Genomic DNA, 20794 nt, shown 5'->3' on the forward strand with positions numbered 1-20794 from the left:
AGGCTTCCTGTAAGGTTGTTGATTGATATTATCCCTAAGATTCTTAGATTCTTAGAGTCATCTTTGATTTAATCTCTGTTCTGAAACTCTTTCTATATGAGAATCATGTTGTGGTTCAGTCTTGTATTTTTAACTCAGTAAGTCTGGGCTCCTTCATATATTTTCTAAATTTTGTTGGAAAATAGAATTATTCCTTTTTAATCTATGTTTCTCTTCTCTCATTTTATAATATCAACAAGAAGCCGAGTGGACTTTCAGTATTTTTCCTGAAAACCTCCTTATCATCTAATTTATCATCTATCTACAAATCATCTAATTTATCAGGAATTTTACTGTTTTCCATGGCATCACAAGCAATAGGGCTGCTAAATTTTCTGTTACTACATAACAAGAATTCCCTTACTTCCAGATACCCACAACATTTCTGTCCCTTTTGTTTAAACCCTTACTAACAGCCTCCTTGGGGGCAATTAGGTTTTTTTTAACAAAAGTCCTTTAACAAGATGCTCTTCTCAAAGTTTTTCCAGCTTCTACCTACTGCCTGATCCCAAAGCAAGTTTTAGGCTTTGTTATAGCAGCATACCACCTCAAGTACCAAAATCTGTTCCTATAATTATAGTTGCATAACAAACCATCACCAAAACTTAGTTTTTTTATATATACATATGTAATATGTATATATAAATATTGCATAATATTGCTAAATCTGCAATTTGGGCAAGTTCAACAGAGATAGCTCATGTCTCTACTACTCAAAGGCTGGGAGCTGGAATCATCTATAAGGTATTCAACTACATGTTCAGAAGTTGATGCTGGCTGTCACCCGAGATTTTTTAGTGGAGGCTATCTACATCTGACCACATCATATGGCTTGCATAGCCTCACACATTGTTGTTGCTTTGACAGGCAAGCATTCCGGGCTTCCCTCGTGGCGCAGTGGTTGAGAATCTGCCTGCCAATGCAGGGGACACGGATTCGAGCCCTGGTCTGGGAAGATCCCACATGCCACGGAGCAACTAGGCCCGTGAGCCACAACTACTGAGCCTGCGCGTCTGGAGCCTGTGCTCCGCAACAAGAGAGGCCGCGATAGTGAGAGGCCCGCGCATCGCGATGAAGAGTGGCCCCCGCTTGCCACAACTAGAGAAAGCCCTCGCACAGAAACGAAGACCCAACACAGCCAAAAATAAAAATAAATAAATTTTAAAAAAATAAAAAATAATAAATAAAAAATATAAATAAAAAAAAGAAAGGCAAGCATTCCACAATAGGTAGCCAAGCAGAAGCTAGATCTCCTTTATGACCTAGCCTTCGGAGATATTTATTGTCATTTCCTCCACATTCCATACATCATGCATCACAAAGGCCACGTCAGTTTCAATGGCAGGAGAAATAGAGTCTGCTTCTTGATGGAAGAGTAGCAAAGTTCTGCAAGAGAATGTGGAACCAGAATTATTGCTCTCTATTATTCAAAAATACAGTCTTAGAGTCTGCCACATATTATTACTATTTTCTTACCTTAAATTCCTATCTCAACTAACTGTAATCTTGCTTCTTATTCTTATCTTTAAAACAAAGAAACAAACTTGCACTCAGCTAGGAGGACCAATGATCTTCAACCTTTCATAGAACTTTATGATTTTCAGTCTTCAAATTGTTTGATTTATATGCTTTATTGGACAATATTGGTAATCAACCAATTCATGAAGTATATTCTCTATTGTCCTCTGCCTCTATACTGAGTATCATCTTTGATCATTTTCCTCGAACATTCTTTGTCAATAACTGATGTCTTTTTTTTTTTTTGCCTGCTCCTTAAAAGTAGTTTTCTCCAAAACCTGGACTTCAGTTCATTTCTCTTCTTATTCTGCATTTTCCTCTAAGCAATCTTCTAAAAGTGAGTCTCCAGTATGTACTTCCACTTGCTACTTCTTTCTTAAATTTGAGATTCCAATTTCTAACAATTGATTGGACATTTCAACATGAGAATTTCACAGCTACTTTATATTCAACATTTATAAAACCCAGGCTCCTTATCTTTATTCATAAAATGTAATCCTCTTCTCATATTTCCTAACTTGGCTAAAGCCTTTACTCTTCTCCAAATCCCAACATAAAAAACCTAGTCTTCTAACTTCTGCCTTCAACAGTACAAAGTGAAACACAGATTCATTTCTGTCTTATGGCTCACACACCCAGCTTGAGGACAGGGCCCTGTAGCATCTCGTTCAACCTATATCCAGGTAAATTTCCCACCTAGGTTGCACTAATCATCCAAACTATATCAGAGCCTAAAAATGCACTTTACACTCACATACCTTTGCTCACATTTTTACTCCTATTTTAAATTGTTCCCACTCATCATCAGTCTGGGAAGCATGAGTACATCCTCCATTATTCCACAGATATCCCCTCTCTAACAAAACCCATTTGACTTCTCAATAACTTCTTAACAAAAATTACTTCTTAACAAAAAACTTGCTCCTTTGTGCTCATACACTATTTTTGTGTCAGTCTCCACAAAACTGTGAGCTTCCTGTGGTCAGGAACCATTTATTATTAATCTCTCACTCCTTTACGTGCATAATTACAAGTCATCAATTTTCATCTAATTGACTTTTAAACAATCTACACTGTTACCCTAACTTTGACTTCTACAAATTACCTTGCTACACTTAACTCATACTTTGGAATATTTTCTATTGAACAAAGTTTGAAGTAAATGTAATGGAAATATTTGACAACTGCCATATATGTTTTGGTAGCGTTTCCATCTCTGTATGTTTAGCAGTGTTTGTGCAAAGATATGAGTATTTTATTGTGGTGGTTTTCAAAGTGTGCTCCACGGAACCCCTCCATGGAGGAGCCTCAGTAGCTTCTCTGAGCAGGGGCTTGATTATGCAGAATCTAAGCACAGCCTTTCTTACCTGCCAACCCACCAGAACAATTTTACAGATTAGACTTTTGGACACATCTTTATTTTAGAAAGGTTTCTATTACTGAAATATTTTAAAGCACTGTTTATTGATTTTTGCCTTTATTCTTTTTGTTTTCTGAAAGAGCTAAACTGGACAAAAAAGACTAATAGTACTGAAAGGAATGGTTAGCCTCATAATTTACGGATAATTTGTTAGACATTAAAAAATCTCAGTTTGCTGTCCCAGAACTTAAAGCTGTTGAATACATGTGCAACTATGACAAAAGAGAACAGAATTTAAGAATATAAAATAAATTGCAGAGATTTTTCTGAAAAGCAAACTATATCAATAATCAGAGATTTTATCACTGTGGAAAAGAAATCTGCACTTATAAATATCATATATTGTTTGATTTTCACATCTCTGACTTTAACTTTTGGGGAATATATTTTTGTATAAGTATGGAAGACGTCCTCCATTCATAAGTGATTGATTAGTTGAATTGAAACGATGAAAGTTCTGTTTCAAGATTATGTGTCTTCTATGATAACACATTAATATCACTTGTAAAATCCATGGACTTTTAGGAATCTTATGAGAGGGTCTACATTTCATTGTGCCTTAACCGACCCACCCATCTTCTATACTTTATTTCCCCAGGCATGGGAATGGGACTCTGCAAACCAAATTTCTCTTTTGCCAACTGGCCCTCCCTTGGGCTGCTAATCATGAGTGCCTGAGGGAACCTACAGGAGAGAAAGAGAAAGTGGGGCATCATTCTCTCCTGTTTGCTTTCGGCCACTCTCAACAACACCCAGCAGAGCTTCTTTACCCTGACCGACAATCACAGAGTGCTCCAGTAGCAGTAATTGATTTCAGTTTGCAGTTGTTCCAACACTTCCAGAAATAATCTCATCAAACCCTCCAGAGACGGTGACATCAGTTGCCTGATACCCCCTCCTTGAATTGAATTGGCTACCAGCCTCACACAATCCCTCTTCCCAGCTCAGAGACCCCACACCATCGAAGTAACACAATCTCCTCAAGCGACTGAGTTATGGCTTCTCCAAGACTCAAGTTTCAATAATACTAACCTCTTTCTTTTGTTCACCTAGTCCTAGGGGTGAAAGCTGCTTCTTATGGTTACCTCTTACTTCTTTGTTTTCTAGAAAGCAAGGAGGTAATGTTACTTTATTTTTCCTTTGTATATTATAGGCATTAATAGGAATATATTGGATAAAACAAAATAGTATACTGTTTTGATATTATTTATATTTTCCTCCAAAGTTACCTACGGTAGTTTTGTTTAACACATTTATATATTCATACATTTTAACCTTGCCAATGTTAAAATTCCTAAAATTTTAACTCTAGTTCATAAAACTAACTTATTGTCCTCAAATAACCTCATTTTCTATGCTAATTCTTTCCTCTGTCTCTTTTGCCTAAGGAGAGTCAAACTTTCCCTGGGGCGATAGGGCATTTGTCCAGTGATGTGTAGAGTAACCTGTACTTTCCAATGTCTTAGAGACATTCCTGAGAAGAAGAGAGAATGATGACCTCCATTTTGTATAATGTTTCCAGAAACTTTGCTCATTTATTTCCATCTGTTTGTCAGAGCTAGGTCAACCCTAAAGACACTCCCTCTCACCCTTTTTTTTTTTTTTTTTTTTGTAAAAAGGAAGAAAGGGAAACAAATATTTAGTGAAACACAGACTGGGACATTCAAGAAAAAGGTGATCCTATTGATAATAGGAACCTTAGCAGCCATAACAGTTTCACTATCAAATACATAGCAGTCACTCAAATAACAATTATATAAATGTTTTAAGTTTTCCTTGTAGAATGAACTTTTAATGTTGGCAGGCGCTTGAATCAGGCATGAATTTCCAAGGAAAATATTTAGAGTACCTTTGGATGCGCTTAAATACGGAAAGAAAGGCTGTTTTATCAACATATACACACTACTATATATAAAATAGATAACCAACAAGGACCTACTGTATAGCACAGGGAAATATACTCAATATTTTGTAATAACCTATAAGAGAAAAGAATCTGAAAAAGAATATATATATTATATACATATATATATATATATATACTATGTATGTATGTATAACCAATCACTGTGCTGTACCCCTGAAACTAACACAAAATTTGAAAAAAATTTGAAACAAGTTGTAGAAACTTCACTCTAATGTTTGAAATTACATAGAAATTGTAAGAATAGAAAGATAAGGTGGATATTGAAAAGTGGAAAAAGTAGAATTTGAACATAAAATTATAGTCTGAAAAGTTGGAAGGGTATAAGGCAGCAGGTAAGTTTTAACTTATCTATTGTAAATTTAACACATGAATCTTATCTTTTTAGGAGGATACATTGCAAGAGAGTACAGACAGCGTTTCTGAAACATGACAGTGAGTTACAGCCCAGGATGGTGAGGTAGCAGACAGGAAGAAGTAAAAGCAGATTTTCTGGTATGTTCCTCATGGTTTGGTAATATGTGTGACAGTGGAGTAGAGAATAGATGAACAGAGTAGAGGTCTCACATCTTTCATTTCTATAATATTTTCAGTATATATGCTTCTGATTTTTTAAAATACAAACCATCAAACACAGCTAGTGCCATGTACTCCAAATTTACTTTGGATATGACTTAAGGTTAACAATGACAAAGAATGGAGTTTGAGTTACTATTCTTTCACATGTGATTTTAAGGTTATGAAAAATATGAGGTCAAAAAGTCCTTATCCATTAGTTCTGAAAATGCCCTCATTTGACCGTGATTGACAATTTTTGACAATGATTGATGGACTCTGATAAGCCGTGATAAAAAAATGACAGCCTTGAGTATTTTGAACAAGTTACATTTTAAAGGAATTAAGTTGCTAATGGATTAACGGTGGTCAATGAAGAAGGAGCGGGCCATTACTTTTTATGGATTACGGGATTATCATTCCTTATAGAACATTGACAGTCATTCTCACAAGTCCTTCCTGAGATTCCAATGCAACAGAATTCTCTTTCAGATAAGATTTTCCTTTATATGAAGCCCAAGTTAACCTGTTAGTTCACTCACTGTGCTTTAGGATGTTGATAATTCACTGCAGAACACTGAGGTCCTCTTTTCATAGTCTAATATCATCTTTCTGAATACACACATGGTACTTTTTCTCAAATTCATGAAAAATGACAGGACAATTAAACCAAAATCATATCCAGATATCACACTCCCTCTGGACTCAGATTCACATTATTATTAAAATTCTGACTAGTTTTCTAATGAGTTAACAAACTCTTTGGTCTGTAGCATAAAGTTAATGTACCCATTTTTAGTTCTTAAAGAAAATCAAGCTTCTACTATGAGCTTCATTCATCTAGGCTCTTATCTAGGAAAAAAGGATGATTTTTGAAGTATCTAAGGCACATAAGAGTCAAGCCAAGTATCCTTTCAACATATCTCTCAGTAAAATTTTGTCCCCTAAGAAAATGCTTTTTCTTAAAATTCTCCATTTTTGTCAGTAGTATTAATATACTTTAAATAATTATCAGCATTTATTCATCTTGTTTTTTCACTCTCTACACCCAGTTCCAGTTTGTTTCTAAATATTGCTAATTTTCTTTCTATAACATTTCTTGTATTCTTCATTTTCTTCTAATTTCCACAGTCATCACCTTTTCTGTTTTTCATATCAAGACTAGATAATACAATGGCCTCCATTAGGTCCAAAACCAAATTGTCACCAATGCAAAATAAGGAAATCATGCTTAACAGCAGTAACATGTATGGAAAAGCACAGGAGTAGTGGTTGACAATACATTTAATGTTGAGCAAAAAGCTTATTATCCCGGGTTGCATATTAGAAAGACAAGCATTAAAAAATTGAGTTTAGGACAATATGATATAACGGGCTTTGGGGTTTCACGATCTAGATTTGAATCTTGACTGTGTGATCTTAACTTACAGTTAGATTTCTCATCTGCAGAATGGAGATAATAATAATAACTATCATTTATTGTGTGTTTATCATGAGCCAGGCAATAAGTGCTTTATATGTCTCACTTCATTTAACCGTCATAGTAACCCTGCTAAATAAATAGCATTATTATCCTCACATTACAGAGGAAAATATTAAGTCCCAAGGTGGCAAATTAATTTTTTCCAGTATCACACAAGTAATATGTGACAGAACATGAATTCTAAGCTCTGGTCTCTGATATCAGAGCCTGTGGTTTCATCACTGAGACTTGAGTGAGATTATGCATGTTCACAACTGACATGGGTCAGGTACATAGTAATTGTTTAGCAAATGTTGGTTTCATTTCCTTGTAATTTTGTGACAGGGGAGAACGTTTTGTATTCTATTACAAGTTAATCACTAAAGAAATGTTGCCTATAAGCTTAAATTATACATAATGGCCCATCTCTGGGAACCCTGCTTCCCAGGTAATGAGCATTAAGTTAAAATACCTTTGGAAGGTAGAATACCTTTGGAAGGAAGAAATTAACACATCCCCTCCAGAGGCTGATGGGAACCAGGAAGTGTTTGACTTTCCTCCCTCCCCTTTTAGTATAAAAGGAGCCTGAATTCTAACTCAGGCAAGATGGTTCCTTGGGGCACGAGCCCACCATCTTCTTGGTTATCTGGCTTTCTGAATAAAGTTGTTATTCCTCACCCCAACAACTCGTCTCTTGATTATTGGCCTGTCATGCAGCTAGCTTAGACTCGGTAACAATTTCATTATATAGTGTGCTTGTTGGAACATACTTTAGCTACTAGATTCATTTCAAGCTTCCGCATTAAGAATGCGTTGTCAACTGAAGTGAGCTAAACCCTTTGAAGAATGAGTAGGAAATTGAAATGCATCATACATAGCCACAGTGAAGTGTTGGGCATGTTCAGTCTGAAGTAAAAAGGACACTGAAAGCACATGATACCTGACTTCAAGGTAAAAAGAAAGAGAGACAGAGAGAGAGAGACAGAGAGAGAGTGTGTGTGTGTGTGTGTGTGTGTTGTATATGACCCCAACAGAATAGAACTTGATGGGTGAATAAAATATTTATCTTAAATCAATTTTAAATCAATGGGAAAGTTCTTTCTAGTAAACAGAATTGCCCAAGGGTGGATGGACTGCCTCAGGAAAAAATAACCCAATTGTTTTCTGAAACACATAAAGCATACTACACCTGGCCTTGGTTACATTCAGAGTCTTTGGCTAGAATCATCTTTTTATGAGATTGCTGGTTGAATACTTGAGCTCAATTATATCACCATGCTTTCCATGCTTTGTCAAGCTCTACCCAGGGCCCAAACGTGAGAGCCCTCAGCCACTTGTCTTACGGGTACCCTATCAATCATCCTCTCATCTTCACAGTTTTGGTGTCCCATCACTCTCCTAATTGTTTCCCCACTGCTACATCTTTTGTCAACACTTTTCATTTGTTTGCCAGAAACTCTGATCCATTATTAACAAACTACTGTATAGCATCATTCTCTTCACCCAGTGCCCTATTTGCCTACTTGTCTACAAAAATCTGACATTCCCATGAATCAAACTTTCCCCCTGTTTCACACCCCTGTGTCAGCAGCCCATTTTCCCCCATCCTTGTACCACAGGGTCAAGACATGGGTTTAGCTTCTTGATCTTCGGGGTCATTCCAAACAATTACTCTTTAATTCCCCACAAGCATGTCTTCAAGGCTCCTGTCATGTAGCTATGTAGCCCTCTGTCTATCCTTGCTGTTTTCTTAAACTCTCCACATTTTTTGAGAATTTTGCTATTTTTCTCACTAGTTGACTAGAGAGATTGTAATATATACATTACTGAGTAATCCATGCATTGTGGACTAGCCCTTCAGTTCCTTGATCTTCATAGCTCCAGGTTCCTTTTCTTCTGCTGTCTTTCAGAAATGTATTTCCAAGATTATACTCTAGATAATTCTCACAGCTGTCATTGAGCCTGACATATACCAAAAAATGTATCTGTTTAATACATTACCCCTTTGTGTTACCCTATGCAGATTCAATGTTGGAATTGAAACTTGAACATCTCACTTCAAACATCTCAATTTATCTGATTCAAATCTCCTATGCTTTTCTCTTACTCTTTTTTTTTTTATAATTATTTGATCCATGTATTGTTGGTATATCAATAATTCATTCATTTTTTTAAAATTTATTTATTTATTCATATTCACCCTTGGCTGCGTTGGGTCCCCGTTTCTGTGCGAGGGCTTTCTCCAGTTGCAACGAGCAGGGCCACTCTTCATCGCGGTGCGCGGGCCTCTCACTATTGCAGCCTCGCTTGTTGCGGAGCACAGGCTCCAGATGCGCAGGCTCAGTAGTCGTGGCTCACGGGCTCAGTCGCTCCGCGGCATGTGGGATCCTCCCAGACCAGGGCTCGAACCCGTGTCCCCTGCATTGGCAGGCAGACTCTCAACCACTGCGCCACCAGGGAAGCCCTCTCTTACTCTTTGCAACCTCTTTCTCTGATCCTCCTGGACAATTTCTGTCTCCCATCTGAACTTTACCTCCTTCCCTAGGTGCTTTAGATTCCATGACCCATCTTTTCAGTTGCTTAGTTGCTTTTATTCTTTTGTTTCTTACTCTCATTCTTTCATCTTATGCTGAAAAAATTCAGCTTCTGGAAAGACTCAAGCCCTTCCCATCTTAAAACAATGTCACCCTTGAACAAACATTCTCCTCTAGCCACCATTACTGGTTCCCTTTGTAGGTAAAAGTCTTGAAACTTCTTGAAAAAACCCTACAGTTGGTATTTCCACTTCCTTTCATCCCATTCATTCCTTATCCCACTCTAATCTGGCTTCTGGCTCCTCCCCCCCTTCACTGAATCTACTTGCACTGATACCTACATTGCCCTCAGTGTTACCAGATCCAGTGAAATATTTGCTGTGTTCATCTCACTTCATCTCTCTATGGCAATTATTATGTTGAACACACATTCCTTCCTGAAATCCTCTTCCCTCTGAGCTTCTGTGACCCTTCTCTCCTAGAGTCCCTCCTTTCTCTCTGTTTTTCCTCTTCTATCATCTTCTGGTACTCTTGTTTCTCCACCTAGATTTGATATATTATATACTCTCCCTAAAAGACCTTAGGCAAATTCAAAACATTCAGCTACCACACATGCACTGGTAATTCTCAATTTCCAGGCAAGGAATAGCAGAATCAGAGCACCACCCTTCTGTATCAGACTGCCTTGTAAACATCTCCACATGTCTGAACCTCACGCCACTGCCTAAACTCAACTTTTCATCCTTCTACTGGAAACTCCTTCTCTTCCTTTGCTGCCCATCTCAGGGTCTGGCACCATGTTGTCCCCGTCAGAAATGTGAGTCATTTTGCATTTCTCTCTTTCTTCTCCCCGCATCTACTCTGTCACAAGGTATTATTTCATTTATTCAAAAACATTTTATCAAGCACTTGTTATATACTATGACAGAAGAAAGATGCATAGAAAGGGAATTAGACAATAATGCGCATGCGATGTTACGAAAATGCATGTAAGCTCAGAGAGTTGGATTGAGCAGGCTTGCTTCATATCTCCAAGCCCATCTTTGTCCTCTCCTTTCCTTTTCCACAGTCACTCCTGCTTTTCTTCTACTTTGCTGCAGTTCTATGCGGTCTGGACCCTTTCATCGGTCTTCCTCACTGTTGTCAGAGTGACCTTCACAAAATGCCATTTGATCATGTCACTGGCTGACTTTCAAACCTTAAGTGTTTCTCAAGGCTGTCATGCTGTAGTTCACAGTTCACGGCTGAACATCCGTGGAGTTCAGCCCTTCACATTTAGGCCCCAGACTTGTTTCCAACCTCACCTTCGACCATTGCTTCACTTGTTTTCAGGTCTTCCTCACATGGTGTCTTTCACCTGGAGCGTGTGAGGTTGTTTCATATCTCTGCACTTTCTCACTTATTATTGCCTTGTCCTAGAATACACCTTCCTTTATTATGCTCATCCAGCTAATTTCCAGAATGTCTTTCCTGATGAACACTACCTCAAGCCTTACCTATCCTTCCTTTGCTTCCATATCTCCTTTTGCATACAACTCTGATGGCAATTATCAATTCATTCACCAAGTATTTATTGAGCACCATATATCATGCTTTAATTTACCTGCCTTTTTTCTACACCACACTGTAAGTTCCCTGAGTGGAAAGATTATATCTTATTTTAGGGTGGAGTCCCAGAACCTAGTATAGGTATATAAAGAGATGGCATGCAATAAATATATGTTAAATGACTGGGTTCCCATCACAAGAGTCACTAAAAGAAGTATATTGTATTAATGGAATTTATTGGGAGACCCATCACTAGTTACTAGGATCTCTGGTCCTAGAACCAGGCTGTTTATATGAATCACAGGTTTAACACATTAGCTCTGTGTCCTTGGAGAGTTTAATCTCCACTCCTATAAATGTAGATAATAGTAGTCTCTACCTTACAGAATTGTTAGACGATTACATTAATGCATACACATATATATAATGCACTTAAAACAGGGTCTGACCATAGTAAGAATTCAATAAATATCAGAAATAGTTGTAACCAGAGGTCCAACACCCACAAAGTGTCTACTTCATTATTAGACATCAGGCTTCAGAACCAGACATCTTGTTGATTTAGCTGATCTTCAACATTCCTTCAAACTCTAAGGTTCTATGTATATATGATAATCGTCATGCATTTCGTGTAGTATTTGAATAATGTCATACAGAGTGAAGTAAGTCAGAAAGAGAAAAACAAATACCGAATGCTAATGCACGTATATGGAATTTTAAAAAGCGGTACTGATGAACCTAGTGGCAGGGCAGGAATAAAGATGCAGATGTAGAGAACGGACTTGAGGGCATGGGGGGGAGGGGAAGCTGGGACGAAGTGAGGGAGTAGCATTGACATATATACACTACCAAATGTGAAATGCATGGCTAGTGGGAAGCTGCTGCATAGCACTGGGAGATCAGCTCGTTGCTTTGTGCTGGCCTAGAGGGGTGGGTTAGGGAGGATGGAGGGAGGCTCAAGAGGGAGGGGATATGGGGATATAAGTATACATATAGCTGATTCACTTTGTTGTACAGCAGAAACTAACACAACATTGTAAAGCATTTATACCCTAATAAAGACGTGAAAAAAAAAATTTAAAACTATAACCTTCATTGTAAATAATACCAAATTCTTTTTGGTGGAACAGTGGGAGGACTGAAAGTAAGCTAGATCTGATACATGCCAATTACAATTGATTACAGAAATTAATTTAATATTTAGTCTGACCTCATTCCCTACTGACTTATCTCCTCATTCCCTATTGAGTTTATGATTTATAGGAAAATTATAAATCAATTTTTTCAAAGCCTGATAGCATGTGGAAAATTCAGGTATGATCCAGGTAGGTCTCTAGGACCTAGGTATGACTCTAGAAGCAGGAAGAATCTTAAGACAGTGTTATAACTGGATGCCTGATGAATAGTTGAACAAGTATTCCTAATATTTTTTCTGCATTTCAAGAGTACTAAATAAATAATCATTAAAATTTGTGTTATCCCTTCATCTTCGCTTTCTCTTTCTCTCATCTTTGCTTTCTCTCAAGAATTTAGTTTGTTCCCTTTACTACATTGACTGTTTGTGCTAAGCTTACCATCCCAAAACATTCTACCAGCTCCAATAAACCAACTCAAATGCACCACAAAAATACCTAAAAACTTGCAATATCTTGATTGATGATGAGTAGGCTTTGAACAGAGATGCGGAGCGTGGAAATTCAACAGTTAAATATTATATATATTAGTATAAAATTTGAATATTCAGGACTTCCCTGGTGGCACAGTGGTTAGGAATCCACCTGCCAATGCAGGGGACACAGGTTCGAGCCCTGGTCCAGGAATCCCACATGCCATGGAGCAACTAAGCCCGTGCGCCACAACTACTGAGCCTGCATTAGAGCCCGTGAACCACAACTACTGAGCCTGCATGCCACCACTACTGAAGCCCGTGCGCCTAGAGCCCATGCTCCACAACAAAGAGAAGCCACTGCAATGAGAAGCCTGTGCACTGAAACGAAGAGTAGCCCCCGCTCACTGCAACTAGAGAAAGCCCGTGTGCAGCAACAAAGACCCATGCAGCCAAAAATAAATAAATTTATTTTTTTTTTAATTTGAATATTCAAATATCCTAACCATCTACAAAAGGTTTTATCATTATTCTGGTTATAGAATTTTCTGTTTTTAGATTTATTAATTCATTCAATAATGGTTTTTGGGTTTTCAGTTACTACCTGATGAATGCCAGACACTATTTTACTACTGGGGATACAACATGGTACGAAAGAGGCAACAATTCTTACCTTTACGGTGCTTAAATACATAAGTATACAAACATATAAATATATAAATATATGTTCTTTATATGTCCTATAATATATGACAAATTAGTAAGAGAAAAGATGAGTTAATAAAACATAGCATCAGGATTTAAACTGACAATTCACACAAAAACATAATAAGCATGTGAGAAATATTTCAGTAATCAAATGGAAATTTTAAAAAATGAAATACAAATTTCCACTTTCAAATCAGCAAAACATATATACATATATACATACATATATATGCTTTGCTGTAGTTTGTGAAAAAAAATTGACAATATATAGAAAGACTTAAAAACATGCATATTCCTTGATTCAGAAATTCTTGAACTAAGAATATGACATAAGAATTTTTTATATTAAATTTGTTGTTTTCATTTATTTATTTGCTTGTGCTGGGTCTTTGTTGCTGCGTGTGGACTCCTTAGTTGTGGCATGCGAACTCTTAGTTGCAGCATGCATGTGGGATCTAATTCCCTGGCCGGGGATCCAACCCAGGCCCCCTGCACTGGGAGCGTGGAGTCTTAGCCACTGTGCCACCAGGGAAGTCCCAAATTTGTTATTTTTAAATTTGGTTGTTAGTACCTTTTTTATTTTTTCTTCCAGTTTTATTGAGATATAGCTGGCATACAGCACTGTATAAGTTTAAGGTGCACAGCGTAATGATTACATACATCATGAAATGTTTATCACAATAAGTTTGGTGAACATCCATCATCTCACATAGATACAAAATTAAGCAAATAAAAAATTTTTTCTTGTAGTGAGAACTCTTGGCTTTACTCTCTTAACAATTTTCATACATAACGTACAGCAGTGATAGTTATATTTATCATATTGTACATTGCATCTCTTGTACTTATTTATCTTATAACTGAAAGTACATACATTTTGACTGCCTTCAGCCAGTTCCCCCTACCCTCACGCCCCAACTCTGGTAACCACAAATCCGTTCTCTTTTCTGTGAGTTTGTTTGTTTGTTTTTCAAGTATTAATATAATTGACCTATAACACTATGATAGCTCCTGTTATACAACATAGTGACTTACTATTTCTCTATATTTCAAAATGATCACCACTGTAAGTCTAGTTATATGTCACCATACAAAGATATTACATAGTTATTGATTATATTACCCAGTCTGTATTTTTCATACCCACGATTCCCTGATTTTGCAACTGAAAGTATGTACCTCTTAATCTCTCTCAACTATTTCTTTCCTCCCCTCATCCCTCTCCCCTTTGGCAATCAGCTGTTTATTCTCTGGGCCTTGCAGTCTGTCTGTCACTAGATCCAACACTCTTAACCAGCCATTGTCCTAAGTTGCCTCTCCATGAAAGAATACAAGAATGTTCCTTGAAACATTGTAACAGCAAAAGAAAGCAGAAAGGAAATTGTATACTCAACAGTAGCAGATGAGTTAAATAAATTATGACTTATCCATACACAACGGAAGACTAGTCAGCTTTTAAAATGTTTTGTATTATATTTGTTGACAGGATATATTGTTGTATTTTTTTAAAGTGTACTCAAAAATATGCATTCAGTGGAATTCCATTATGAGGATAGTGAGATTTTAACCTTTTTGTTTTGTTTTATTTGCTTTTACTTATTTTTCCTCAATGAATATAACTTGCTTTCATAATAATAATAATAATATATTATTATATACTTATAACATGTAGTCCATGCCTGGCTTTTACAGTTAAGATTCTGGTGCCAAAACTGGGCAGTAATACTACGTTATATACAGAAGTCTGTCTTATTAAAGCTTTCAGACTGGAGGTGTTACATTTTTAACATGAATCAATAATGTATATATCTTATATATATTTTAAAGGGTCTGAAAGAGAAGTACCTTTCTAAACATACCTACGTAGTTTGCTGGCAAAAATTCCTAAAATATCTTTTACCCATTAAAATCTCAAGAGGACTACACAAATTAAATTAGTGCCTGGACTGCAAAAAGCCATAATGAACTTAATATTATTGCTTTCCAAAATATACACCAATTCTTAATAGACTATTTTACAATAGGAAGTGCCTTTGGGGGTCAGTATAACAAAATTAAGATCAGTTTATAAAACCTTACAAAAGGTCTGGTGGCAGCATTAAAATGTCCAGTGTAATTATTTGTAAGTTCTTTTACTGACACATCATTTTCCTTCCCAGGCTTGGTTTGTAATGAAGTGGACTGACAGATCTCTGACTTTTCTTCCAGAAATTGCATTTGTATTGTGCTGTTTTCCTAATATATAAAGGCTACTTAAATTTATCTTAGTCAAAGTCAAACTTAAAGTTGTTAGAGCTGAGATGGGAGACTGTTCAAAGTTTGTCTTTGGTTATTTAATCTGAAATTAATTATTGAGGCAAATTCAAAGATAGCCATCATGCTGTCGGCTCCAATGGGCAGGAGATCCTTCAGTGGTTTATTCTTCTTAATAGTCTTCTCTACACAGTCCAGATTGAGACCCCTGCTACCCAAGGTGAAGTCTGCCTGTCCATCTCTTTACATCTTCAGGAGTTTGGTTTCTGGTTGGTCTCTGTTCTCAAATCTAGCATCCTTCTTACCTTCCCCTTAGTGTTCAAGGCTGGCTAAAGCAGATGCTACTTTTATCACGTGGTGTAGTCTAATGCAGAGATTGGTCAAACAATTTCGAACATCTAAGGGCATATGTATAGCATCAAAAAATTGAAATTAAAATGACATTGAGATTTAATAACCAGGTCCTTTACAAATACACCTCCGTGACTTCCCTGGTGGCGCAGTGGTTAAGAATCCGCCTGCCAATGAAGGGGACACAGGTTCGAGCCCTGGTCTGGGAAGATCCCACATGCCGCGGAGCAACTAAGCCCCGTGGGCCACAACTACTGAGCCTGCACTCTGGAGCCCGCAAGCCACAACTACTGAAGCCCGTGAGCCTAGAGCCCATGCTCTGCAACAAGAGAAGCCACCGCAACGAGAAGCCGGTGCACTGCAACAAAGAGTAGCCCCCGCTCGCTGCAACTAGAGAAAGCCCATGCGCAGCAACGAAGACCCAACACAGCCAAAAATAAATGAATAAATTTATTTTTAAAAAAAGAAAAGAAATACACCTTGGGTTTTTTCTACAGTGAATTTTATTAAAGACAATAAACACCCTCTTCAGTGCTTTGTTTTTAAAAATAAGTCATATTACAATGCCTCAGAATGATTTGTATCAATAAATATAATGTTTATAATTAAATACAGAAATATTTATGAAAATGCTTTTTTTTAAAAAATTATTTATTTATTTATTTTTGGCTGTGTTGGGTCTTCGTTTCTGTGCAAGGGCTTTCTCTAGTTGCAGCAAGCAGGGGCCACTCTTCATCGCGGTGCACGGGCCTCTCACTATCGCGGCCTCTATTGTTGCGGAGCACAGGCTCCAGACGCGCAGGCTCAGTAGTTGTGGCTCACGGGACTAGTTGCTCCGCGGCATGTGGGATCTTTCCAGACCAGGGCTCGAACCTGTGTCCCCTGCATTGGCAGGCAGATTCTCAACCACTGCGCCACCAGGGAAGCCCGAAAATGCATTTTATATTCTGAGTTGTTTCATATTTGTAAGCAAAATACCTTGAGGATGTCTGGGTAGTTCCATATTCATTGTCATAGCAGTGCTCACCAAGATTTGGAATTGATTTCTTGTTAAGATAAGACTTTCTAAGAGGAAAGCCTAAAAGAAAATTTATTCCTAAAGTAGGATAAGAAAGGCCTCTGATTTATAGGGAAACTACTGGAAGAGTTGACCTGAGTTATGTGAAGGTCTGAGGATGTGTGGAGGCTATTGATCAGAACTGATATCAGTTTTCAATATTAGACATCTTTTCTGCTGGCCCTCGAAGTGAAAACTTTTCCCTGGTCTTGAGATCTGCCTGTTGCTATGCTTGGGTAGAAGAAATAATTACTTTTGAGAACAGCTCTTTTACAATTTCTGACCAAATTTTTTGTTCCTTCTATGACTTCTATGTTGATTACTCTATTTTCCAACTCTTGAAAATAAAAGATCAATGATAATATTTCTCTTCTCTCCATTGGTGTGTGGCTAGCCTTCCAAAGAAAAAACTGGCTCCCATTAGTAAAAGGTATATTTAGAGAGAAGTTGGATACTTTTTTATTTTTACTTGAAAAAACTGTGTATCAAAAGAGTAAAAGTTATGGTCAACTTTCAGTGCTAAAACAGATATCGCTGGAAAAGAAAAGCATACATTTTAATATAGTCACAAGAACCCAGTCTGTCAAAAAAATTCCTAAATTTCATCATGGGCTGTTTCTCACACGTCAATTCATGGATGAAGGGTACATTGTATATAAATAGTCCATGCTGAGTGAAGCAGTTAATTAACAATAGTAACCCACTTAATATTAGTCAAAGGAGTAGCTTCCCACAGGAAGGATTGTACTGGACTTGAAGTCATCATTCGAGTCATTTAAATTGACATCGGGTAAAGCATCAGAGGACAGACAGTAGAGAATACATCTTCACCGGCAGAAAGAAGGAGTGGAGAGAAGGCATAAGAAAAATAAAGACAGATTAAACTTACTGAGAGGTTTATGGTATGAAATTTATTTTTCTGATTCTTTGAAAAGAAAATTTAAATGATATGTAATTTTATGCTTCTGTACTTTAATTGTTGCCTAGTATTACCTAATTTTTATTTAAATGAAATACATGAGGCAAATAACTTGTGGGAGAAATTGTTATGGTCTGGCAGCTCAGTCTGCTTGAATGTTTTGAGATCTTCTACCTGAGATGTGTACATAAAACTTAACTGTACATGTAAATATTATAAATAATGTTTTATCCAATTTACTGTTATTAAAGATTCCCTTAAGATTTAAGAGTTTAATCACTCTACTTCTCCTCCACCATTATGGTGTGCCTCACATCAATTACTTAATTCTAGGCATAGATTTCTATTCTTAGAAGCTTTATTGAAGTCCCCTAGTCAAAAAAAAAAATCCATATTGGAACGTTAGTGGTAAACCTCAGTTGCATAAATAATGGTGATCCTGTGTAATGAATAATTTAGTCACACTTTAAAAATAATTCATCAGCAACACGTGAATAGGAAACAGGATGAAGTACTAGCATATGACTGCTATCCAGATATTACTACGTGCAGAATGTTGCATTTTATGACATCACTGTTAAACTATGCTTCCTTGTCCTTATGGGCTCCATCAAAAATCAATAGTTTTAGAAAGCCATAGTACTGTCATCCCACTCAAGCTTGAACAGGTGAAATTTGAGTAAATGTAGTTCAATCAGTGATCTGTTACCAGCAACTAAATCTAGAACCTGGGTACAGTGAATGACAAGATTATAGCCAATTCCCAATCTGCTAGTTAACCATTATCTTTCTAGTATAAATCCGGCACCACCTTTCAGTTTATGCATCTGTCCTCCTCTAGTTTGATATCTAACTCAGTGGTTCTCAATTAGGGGTGATTGTGCACACACACACACACACACCCCACCTCCCACCTCATCCCTGGGTTACATTTGGCAATGCCTGGAGGCATTTTTAGTTGTCACTCTGGGTGGGAGAGTATCTAGCGGGTAGAGGTCACAGATGTTGCTATATATTCTACAAAGCACAGGACAACCCTCACAGTGAACATCTTCTGACCCAAAATGCACATAAGTGCCTACGATGAGAGCCCCTTGTGACTTACTCAAGGGTCCTCATCCTTCATTAGAGACAAAACCCTGGATGGTTTTAGGGTTCCATCTGACTTGTTTTAAGCTATGAGAAAATCTTTAGGGAACAAAAGTGTGGCAAAAACCCTACCATTCTAGATTAGACCATATAAACTCGGAGTCTAAGAAGGACATGGCAGGTGATACATACGAGTTAGGCAATCAAGGTCTTGTGTGCCACGTGCTGCCGGTTTTAAGGGAGCAGCCCCTGTCCAGCTCCAGGAACTTGAAGCCAGGAAGGAGCAAAGGTTTACTGGTATCAGAGCTGCTAATAAAAATTAATTCTTTTTTAAAAAGAGAAGCCAGAAATCTACTTTTTTAAAAATGTGAAGTCCCCTATATTTTAAATGTTTTTGGTTCTATTTTTAACAGACCAGGAAGGCCAAACAAAATACACCTGGGGATCAAATTTAGTCTTCTCACCATCAGTTTTTTTACCTCTCTTCCCAGTTCTGATTTTCATGGGTGTATTCATTCATTCATTCCGTTCACTTAACAGACACTAATTGAGAATCTATTATGTTGATGGTGGGAAAATAACGAGGATTATACAGGAGTACACAGAATTCTTCACTTTTCTGAAGTGGTGAGTTTATTGTTCACTGTCTATCCTTCACTGAGGATCAAGCTGACTCTTTTATGATTCTTAGTAATGTGTTTTGAATTAATTGATCAATTGATTGATTGACCTTATTTCATTCCCTTAGCAACCCTTCCTATTACAATGGAAATATATACCTGGATCTCTTATTCCCAATTAGCAACTCAGAGCAACTCAGGGACAGTGCTTTGAAAATTAAAAGTACTAAATTTAATGGCTTAGAGATGTTCTACTCAACAATTCATATCTTCCATCTCTTCTTCATTTTCTTCAACTCATTTTTTTTATTTTTAACTTATGCCCATCTCTATTTTATCACAACTAAATGACTTATGGGCGTAGGACTAAATATTTTAAAACTACTTTACTTTGGCCCCATTTCAGGCACAGCGCTCTTAAAACCCTTAGAAATCCCTAAACAATAAGAGTGATAAAGTGTCCTGGATGTTCATAACAAACCCCTTTCCACCACACTTGAGTTTATGTTAATGAAGTGACTTTCGGAAAGAATCTAAGGAAGGGGTTTGGTTGCCAGGGGAACCAACCATGTGATTAGTGGGTTGGAACTTTCAGTCCCACCCCCTTGTCCTCCAGGGAGGAGAGAGAGGCTGAAGTTTGAATTAATCGCCAATGGCCAAAGATTTAATCAATCATGTTTACATAATGAAACCTCCATAAAAACCCAAAAGGACGAGGGTAGGCAAGCTTCCGGGTGAGTGAACACATGGAGATAGGGAGAGTACAGAGAAAGCAAAGAAGCTCTGAGCCCCTACCCACATACCTTGACCTCTTCATCTCAATATTCATCTGTATCTTTTATAATACTCTTTAAAATAAACTGGTAAACATAAAAAAAAAAATTAAAAAATGAAAGTACTTTAAAGAGTACAAACAGATTCTGGTAGAATGAGAATTTTGTCTCTAAAATCAATGTCATTTGCATAGACCCTGTTATACTGATTTGTGTGTTTTGGGCTATATCTTAAGAACCTCGTACCTAATAACTCATCTGATTCTTTCAACAATCCTGGGAGATTATTTTCATTTTGTAGATGAGGAAGCTGAGTTATAGATAAGTTAAGGGACTTGATCATTATCACACAGCTGGTAAGTTTTGAAGCCAGAATCTGAATCCTGGCCATCCGTAAAAGCCGTTGCTCTTCACCATT

The sequence above is a fragment of the Eubalaena glacialis genome, chromosome 16, assembly GCF_028564815.1.
Source record: "Eubalaena glacialis isolate mEubGla1 chromosome 16, mEubGla1.1.hap2.+ XY, whole genome shotgun sequence".
Taxonomy (NCBI): domain Eukaryota; kingdom Metazoa; phylum Chordata; class Mammalia; order Artiodactyla; family Balaenidae; genus Eubalaena; species Eubalaena glacialis.